Here is a 10,165-nt window from a genome sequence, read left to right on the forward strand (position 1 = left end):
AAGGACACTAAATCTAGCCAAAACTCACACTTAGAGAATTTGGCATAAAGCTTTTTCTCTCTCAACATTTCCAATACAATTCTCAAGTGCTCCTCATGTTCCTTCTTGCTCTTTGAGTATACAAATATATCATCAATAAATATGATTACAAAGAGATCCAGATATGGCTTAAAAATCCCATTCATCAAGCTCATGAAAGCAGCAGGGGCATTCGTAAGCCCAAAAGAGATTACTAAGAACTCATAATGCCCATACCTGGTTCGAAAAGCAGTCTTGGGCACATCTGCTGCCCGTATTTTCAATTGATGATAACCAGACCTCAAGTCGATTTTTGAGAAGGTACAAGCACCTTGTAACTGATCGAACAAATCATCAATGTGAGGAAGAGGATACTTGTTCTTAACCGTTACCTTATTTAGTTGTCTGTAGTCTATGCGCATTCGAAAGCTTCCATCCTTCTTCTTCACAAACAAAACAGGAGCACCCCAAGGAGATGCACTTGGTCTAATGAAGCCTTTGCTCAACAACTCTTGAAGTTGGGCCTTTAACTCTCTTAACTCCGCGGGAGCCATTCTATAAGGAGGTATAGAAATGGGGCGAGTACTCGGTTCAAGATCAATGCAGAAGTCAATATCCCTATCTGGTGGCATACCAGGAAGATCCGCAGGGAACACATCCAGAAACTCACGAACTACCAAAATCGACTCAACTGAAGGTACTTGGGTAGTGTCATCCCTGAGGTGTGCCAAGAAAGCTAAACACCCTTTACTAACCATTCTCTTAGAACGAAGAAAGGAGATAATACGAATCGGATTGGAAGTGTAGTCACCCTCCCACACTAACGGATCTGTCCCAGGTTTGGCTAACGTCACAGTTTTAGCATTACAATCCAAGATTGCGAAATTTGGGGAAAGCCAAGTCATACCCAGAATTATATCAAAGTCAACCATTTCTAAGATAACCAAGTCTACATAAGTATTGCTCTTCATAAAAGTCACAGGACAAGACCTATACACCTTCTCAACTATCACAGACTCACCCACCGGAGTAGAAACACGAATAGGCATGTCAAGCAATTCACAATTTAATTTAAGACTAGTAGCAAATGAGGAAGATACATATGAAAATGTGGATCCAGGGTCAAATAATACAAAAGCCATGCAATCACAAACCAAAAGATTACCTGTGATGACAGCATCTGATGTCTCCGCTTCTGACCGCCTAGGGAAAGCGTAACAATGGGCCCTATCACCTGTCTGCCCGTTGCCTCTACCAGGCTGCACTGCAGTAGTTCCCATTTGTCTGTCACCCCGACCGTTTTGGTGACCACCATTACCTCGGCCACCACGCCCTCCAGAATAACGGCCTCTTCCATGACCACCTCTACCTCTGACTATTTGAGGTCTGTAACTCTGTTTTGGACAATACCTCTTAATGTGTCCAGTATCCCCACATCCATAACACTCTCTGGATTCAAGCATAGGTCTCTGTGAAAATGACGAAGTCTGGGGATAACCTCAAAACTTAGAGAAGTGTTGACCAGTCTACGGTGGGCCCCCAACTACAGTCTGTAGTGAAGACTGAATTGGTCGGACGGAGTAACCTCCTGAACCCTGTCCTCTAGAGTAAGAACCATTAAACTCACCTCCCTTTCGAAACCTTTTTGATATCGATGCCATGGTGAAGTCATCTGGCTTCACTCCTTCCACCTCTATCACGAAGTCTACCACTTCTTGAAAGGATTTTGCCGTAGCCACTACCTGTAAGGCCGAAATCTGCCATTCTGACCTCAACCCCTTCACAAAACGGAGAATCCGCTCTTGTTGACTGAAACATACTTGGGTGGCATACCTGGATAATGCACGAAACTTATCCTCATATGCGGTAACCGACATCCTACCTTGCTCTAAGCTCAAGAACTCATCTCTTTTCCTATCCCTTAAAGTACTGGGGATATACTTTTCCATAAACAAGCTAGAGATTGATGCCCAAGTCATAGGTGGTGCCTCTATTGGTTGACAGTCAACATGTGACCGCCACCATATTTTGGCATTTCCTTGGAACTGATAAGTCACAAACTCAACACCAAACCGTTCTACTATACCCATCTTGTGTAGTAGCTCATGACAGTCAACTAGAAAATCGTAGGCATCCTCAGATTCAACACCCTTGAAGACTGGAGGTTTCAATTTCAAGAACTTACTGATAAGTTCATGCTGATTATTTGTCATTATAGTCCCTGTAATCAGACGAGAAAACGTGCCTATTTCCAATGAGGCATCCATGCGGGGAGCTAAAGTAGCCGCATGTTGTACCTCCGGAACCTGAGGTGCTGGTCCAGAAAACACTGGAGGTGTCTGGCCCTGATCAGATAACCCGCTAAGGTAAGCAAGAACCTGATTGATCATCTCTGGGGTAGGTTGGGGTGGTAATCCCTCATTCTGTACTTGTTCATTTTCCCCATCCTCCCCTTCTCTTACTACTTCCTCAGTCGGTGGAGGAGTCACCGCCCTAGTACCAGATGGGCTAGGTGCTTGTCCTGTTCCTCTAGAGGACGTCCTCCCACGACCTCTTCCACGGCCTGTTGCCGCTAATCTTCCTCTAGCTACAGCCCCAGTGGCTGGTTCAGATGCACCCTGTCCCGCCGGTGCTGGTGTTGGCGCGGTTGTTGCTCTAGTTCTAACCATCTGCGAAATAGAGTGAAGATGGTCAGATACCAATTTGTATCACCTAGATACAAATTGGACCCAAGTAATAGCACGAAAGAAAGAAAGAATGGAATTTTCCTAAAGTCTTATAGCCTCTCAAAGAAAAGTAAAGGCGTCCCCCTACCGTTCCTTAAGACTCTACTAGACTCGTTCTTGTGTGATGAGACCAACGAACCTAATGCTCTAATACCAAGTTTGTCACGACCCAAATCGGGTCGCGACTGGCACCCACACTTACCCTCCTATGTGAGCGAACCAACCAATCTAAACCTTAACATTTCAATAAATATCAACAGAAAGTAATGCGGAAGACTTAAACTCATTAAGAAAAACCAATTCAATAACTTCTAAAAACTCAACAACTATTATTATTCCTAACATCTGGAAGTCATGATCACAAGAACATCTACTTCAAATTACTAAAGCTAAGAGTATCTAAGAAACTAAACATAAATAATAGCTAGTCTATGCCAGAACTTCAGGGAATCAACACATGAAGAAGAAGATCCAGTCCAAGCTAGAAGCTGTAGCTCACCCTGAAATCTGGTGTGACGAACACTGGCTAGAGTTGCGGTTGAGTTGAAGATGACGGTACGTTTGCTGCACTCCACAATGAACAAAAGGAAAACATACAAGTAGGGGTCAGTACAAAACACAGGTACTGAGTAGATATCAATGGCCAACTCAAAATAGAAAGCAGTATATATCAGATAATATCAAAAAATCAACTACAATACTCAACATGCGGCATTTACAATTACCATAACCCTTGGTCACAACACCAAGCTCATCAATGAGGACTCATGCCTCCCCATCATACTCATTTGGGAATTAGGTTCATTAAATTGAGTATATTAACATATTTCAAGATTCATTCTCATTACTAATCCTGGTGTCAGAACGTGACACCCGATCCATATATACTATCCTGGTACTTGAACGTGGCACCCGATCCATATTCTATCCTGGTGTCGGAACGTGAAACTCTGATCCTCATATACTATCCTGGTACCGGAACGTGGCACCCGATCCATATTCTATCCGGGTGTCGAAACGTGACACTCCGATCCTCATATACTATCCCGGTAGCGGAACGTGGCACCCGATCCATATTCTATCCTGGTGTCGGAACGTGACACTCCGATCCTCATATACTATCCTGGTACCGGAATGTGGCACCCGATCCCCTAATCTCACTACTTTTGTTAATCAAGTGTTCTTTTATACTAAGGCATCATCATTAACAAAGTAGATTAGGGTTTCTTTTTCAAAATTTAGGATTCAATAGCTTTATCATGCTTATTTTATCACAATTATATAATCACAACATGCAAACACATAATTAAGCATATAGAAGGGTTTACAACACTACCCAATACATATCATTCGCTATTAGGAGTTAACTACGAATAGTATAAAAACCATAACCAACCTCCACCGAAGAATAGTGATCAAGCAAGCAAATTCCCCAAAGCTTTGTGTTTTCCTCTTCTCGTTCGATCCTCTCTCTCTCTCTCTTTGTTCTTTCTATTTTCTTTATTCAAACCCTCTTTCTTTTACCCTAATTAGCATATAATTAAGAATAAAAGATGGCAATAATAATCCACTAATTTACTCAAGGTTACCTCTTTAAACCCCCAAGTAATTAGACCTATTAACATTAACCCACTAACTTTATAATTAAATAAGAAATAGTCAAAAACGTCCCTTAAAACATTAAAGAAATCTGACTCAGCCTGAGATTACGCAGCCCGCGACGGCCCGTCCTTGTGCTCCGTCACAGACTTCAGAGACTCAATTCTCTGAAGAGTCTGTGACGGTCCGTCACGACTGTGACGGTTCGTCCTGCCATTCCGTTACAAAGTTCAAAGAGTCGATTTCAGTACCCAAATTTCAGAATTCTAAGTGTTTTGGAACGGGACCCCCTCGACGGTCCGTCGTTCCCATGACGGTCCGTCGTGGGTTCCTCGTCTCCGTCAGTTTTTCCAGAAATAAAATCTGCTGCTCAAAACGACTAAACAGGTCGTTACATTTTATTATTGTTAATATTATTCTTATTCTTATTATTATTATTATTATTATTGTTATTGTTATTGTTGTTCTTACTATTATTATTATTATTATTATTATTATTATTGTTATTTTATTATTGTTATTAATATTTTTATTATTATTATTATTGTTGTTGTTATTGTTATTGTTATTTTTAATATTATTATTATTATTATTATTATTATTGTTATTATTATTCTAGTTGTTATTATTATTATTATTCTTATTGTTATTATTATTAGTTTTATTATGATTGTTATTATTAATATTATTAAAATATTTATTATTATTATTATAATTATTATTTTTATAATTATTATTGTCACGACCCAAATCCGGGCCGCGACTGGCACCCACACTTACCCTCCTATGTAAGCGAACCAACCAACCTAAACCTTAATATTTCAATATAATATCAACAGAAAGTAATGCAGAAGACTTAAATTCATTAACAAAATCAATAACTATTATTATCCCCAAAATCTGGAAGTCATCACCACAAGAACATCTATGATCAAATTACTAAACTAAGAGTATTCTAAGAAGCTAAAACAAATAAAAGCTAGTCCATGCCGAAACTTCAAGGCATCAAGACATGAGGAAGAAGATCCAGTCCAAGCTAGAAGCATTAGCTCACCCTGAAGATCCGGTGTGACGAAGACTGGCTAGAATTACTGTTGAGTTGAAGACGACGACACGTTTGCTGCACTCTACAAATAAACTAGAAGAAAACATAAAAGTAGGGGTCAGTACAAAACACGGGTACTGAGTAGATATCATCGGCCAACTCAAAATAGAAATCAATATATACAATGTAATATCACAAAAATCAACTATGATACTCAACATGTAGCAACAGCAAGTACTATATCATTAACAATTACCGTCAAGTTCACACATGAGGACTCAAGCCTCAATACCATACTCATTTGGGAATTATGTTCATTAGATTGAGTATATCAACATGTTTCAAGATTCATTACTTTTATTTCTCTTGTGTCGGTACGTCACACTCCGCTCCCTCATATTCATTAATCCTCTTGTGTCGGTACGTGATACTCTAATCCCCTAAATCTACGTGTCGGTTCGTGACACCCGATCCCCTAAATCTACGTGTCGGTTCGTGACACCCGATCCCCTAAATCTACGTGTCAGTTCGTGACACCTGATCCCCTAAATCTACGTGTCGGTTCGTGACACCTGATCCCCTAAATCTACGTGTCGGTTCGTGACACCCGATCCCCTAAATCTATGTGTTGGTTCGTGACACCCGTTCCCCTAAATCTACGTGTCGGTTCGTGAAACCTGATCCCCTAAATCAACGTGTTGGTTCGTGACACCCGATCCCCTAACCTCCTTCTATCAATTCATCAAGCCTTCTTTCTTACCAAGGCATCATCAATCTCATTATTTTAGTTCATCACGCCTTCTTTTATACCAAGACCTCATCATTAACAAAGAGATTAGGGTATTACAAGATTAGGGATTCAATAACTTCATCATGCTTATATAATCACAATTATATATTTACATTCATGCAAGCATACAATTAAGCACATAGATGGTTTACAATATTATTAGTACATATCATTAACTATTAAGAGTTTACTACGAATATCGTAAGAGAAACCATAACCTACCTCCACCGAAGACTAGTGATCAAGCAAGCAAATTCCCAAAGCTTTGTTCTTCTTTCTTCCTCGTTCGACTCTCCCTCTCTCTCTTGTTCTTTCTATTTTCTTTATTCAAACCCTCTTTCTTTTACCCTAATTAGTATATAATTAAGAATAAAAGATGACAATAATAACCCACTAATTAACTTAAGGTTACCTCTTTTAACCCCCAAGTAATTAGACTTATTAACATTAGACTTATTAACATTAACCCTCTAACTTTATAATTAAAGTAGGAATAGTCCAAAACGTCCCTTAAAACGTGTAAAGAAATCCGACCTAGACTGGGATTTCGCAGTCTGTGACGGCCCGTCGCGCCTGCGACGGTCCGTCCTGCTGCCCGTCAAAGACTTCAGAGACTCAATTTCTCTGAAGGGTCTGTGACGGTCCGTCCTGCCATTCTGTTACGAAGTTCACAGAGTCGATTTTCAGTACCCAATTTCAAATTTTCTAAGTGTTTTGAAATGAGACCCTGCGACGGTTCGTCGTGCCCATGACGGTCCATCGTGAGGTCCGTCGCTTCTGCCAGTTTTTCCAGAATTGAAGTATGTTGCTCAAAACGACTAAACAGGTCGTTACAATAGATACCAATTTACCCATCGTTCGTCCCCGAACGATCGCAAGAAGGAAAACAAGGGCGAAAAGGAGTGCCTGAATCTGTAAACAGGTGTGGGTATCTTTCTCGCATATCAGCTTCTTTCTCCTAAGTGGCTTCTTCAACGGGTCGATTCTTCCATTGAACTTTGATGGATGCAATCTCCCTTGACCTCAACTTGCGGACTTCTCTATCTAAAATAGCAAAAGGCTCCTCCTCATAAGACAAATTCTCATCAAGCAAAACTGAATCCCAACAAATAATATAGTGTCCATCCCCATGGTATCTTTTTAACATCGACACATGGAATACCGGATGTACTCCGGACAGCCCTGGAGGCAAGGCTAACTCATAAGACACCTCCCCTACTCGCTTAACTATTTCAAATGGTGCAATATACCTTGGACTTAGCTTGCCTCTTTTACCAAACCGCATCACCCCTTTCATGGGCGAAACCTTCAGCAAGACTTGTTCACCCTCCATGAACTCTAAGTCTCTAACCTTTCGATCTGCATATTCTTTTTGCCTACTTTGCGCCGCTAGAAGCTTTTCTTGAATAGATTTCAATTTCTCTATCGAATCCCTCAAAAGATCAGTACCCCAAGGTCTAACCTCGAATGCATCAAACCAACCAATGGGAGACCTACATCTTCTCCCATATAGTGCCTCAAATGGGGCCATATCAATGCTTGAGTGGTAGCTTTTGTTGTAGGAGAACTCTGCTAAGGGTAAGAAGCTATCCCAATGACCACCAAATTCTATCACACATGCACGAAACATATCCTCCAACACTTGAATCATTCACTCAGACTGACCATCGGTCTGAGGATGGAACGCAGTACTAAGGTCCAACCTAGTACCTAATTCCGCATGCAATGTTTTTCAAAACTTAGAAGTAATCTGCGTACCTCTATGTAATATAATGGAGAGTGGAACCCCATGCAATCGCACCACTTCCGAGATGTAAAGTTTGGCTAACTTCTGTGCATTGTAAGTCACCTTGACCAGAATGAAGTGAGCAGACTTTGTTAACCTATCAACAATTACCCAAATAGAATCAAACTTTCCCAATGTCTTTGGAAGACAAACCATGAAGTTCATTGCGATTTTCTCCCATTTCCATTACAGAATGGGCATCCTCTGAAGCGTTCCTCCGGGCCTTTGGTGTTCATACTTTACTTGTTGACAGTTTGGACATCTGGCAATAAAATCTACAATATCACGCTTCATTCTACTCCACCAAAAGTGTTGCTTCAGGTCACGGTACATCTTGGTTGCACCCGGATGTATTGAATACCTTGAACTATGAGCCTCTGTCAGAATGGTGTTGATAAAATCATCGACGCGGGGTACACATACCCTTCCCTTAATCCTCAAAACACCTTCCTCATCGATTTGTGCTTCTTTAGCCTCTCCTTGCAACACTTTATCCCGGATTCGGATCAATTTTTCATCATTAAACTGCATTCCCTTAATCATGTCAAGGAAGGAAGATCTTGCCTCCACACAAGCTAAAAATCCTCCCTTCTCATTTACTTCTAGTCTCATGAGGTCGTTAGCCAGAATCTGAACTTCTCTAGCCAATGGGCGTCTAGAAGCTTGCAAGTGAGCTAGACTTCCCATGCTTCCTGCCTTTCTACTTAAAGCATCCGCTACAACATTCGCCTTCCCCGAATGATACAAAATAGTGATGTCGTAGTCCTTCAGTAGTTCCATCCATCTCCTCTGTCTCAAATTCAAATCTTTCTGAGTAAAGACATACTGTAGGCTACGATGATCCGTATAGACCTCACACTTAACCCCATATAAATAGTGTCTCCATTGCTTTAATGTAAACACTACCGCGGCCAATTCCAAATCATGAGTTGGATAGTACGTTATTGCAATTTTAATTGTCTTGAAGCATAAGCAATCACATTCTTCTCTTGCATTAGCACTGCACCCAAACCAGAATAGGATGCATCATAATAAACAATGAAGTTCTTACTCTCTACGGGCAAGGTGAGAATGGGGGCGGTAGTCAACAAAGTCTTAAGCTTGTGAAAGCTTTCTTCACAATTATCCGACCATACAAATGGAACATTCTGCTTAGTCAAGTTCGTCAATTGGGAAGCAATAGAAGAGAATCCCTTGACAAATCGACGGTAGTAGCTAGCTAACCCAACAAAGCTCCTTATTTCTGACACATTATTAGGTGTTACCCAATTCTTCACTGTCTCAATCTTAGAGGGATCCACCATCACTCCATCCTTAGAAACCACGTGCCCCAAGAAGGACACTGCATCTAGCCAAAACTCACACTTAGAGAACTTGGCATAAAGCTTTTTCTCCCTCAACATTTCCAATACTATTCTCAAATCCTCCTCATGTTCCTCCTTACTTTTAGAGAATATCAGTATGTCATCAATAAATACGATCACAAAGAGATCCAAATATGGCTAAAAATCCCGCTCATCAAACTCATGAACGCAGCAGGGGCATTCGTAAGACCAAAAGACATTACTACAAATTCGTAATGCCCATACCTGGTTCTAAAAGCGGTCTTTGGCACATCTGTTGCCCGTATTTTCAATTGATGATAGCCGAATATCAAGTCAATCTTAGAGAAGACACAAGCACCTTGTAACTGATCGAACAAGTCATCAATGCGAGGAAGAGGATACTTGTTCTTTATGGTTACCTTGTTCAACTACCGGTAGTCTATGCACATCCGAAAACTCCCATCCTTCTTCTTTACAAACAAAACCGGAGCACCCCAAGGCGATGCACTTGGTCTAATGAAGCCCTCGCTCAACAACTCTTGAAGTTGGGCTTTTAACTCTCTTAACTCCGCGGGAGCCATTCTATAAGGGGGTATAGAAATGTGGCGAGTACCCGGTTCAAGATCAATACAGAAGTCAATATCCCTATCTGGTGGCATACCAGGAAGAACTGCAGGGAACACATCCAGAAACTTACGGACCACCGAAACCGACTCAATCAAAGGTACTTGGGTAGTGTCATCCTTGAGATGAGCCAAGAAAGCTAAACACCCTTTACTAACCATTTTCTTAGCATGAAGAAAGGAGATGATACGCACCGGATTGGAAGTGTAGTCACCCTCTCAAAGAAAAGTAAAGGCGTCCCCCTACCATTCC

Source organism: Solanum lycopersicum, chromosome 7 (assembly GCF_036512215.1).
Source record: "Solanum lycopersicum chromosome 7, SLM_r2.1".
NCBI classification, from domain to species: domain Eukaryota; kingdom Viridiplantae; phylum Streptophyta; class Magnoliopsida; order Solanales; family Solanaceae; genus Solanum; species Solanum lycopersicum.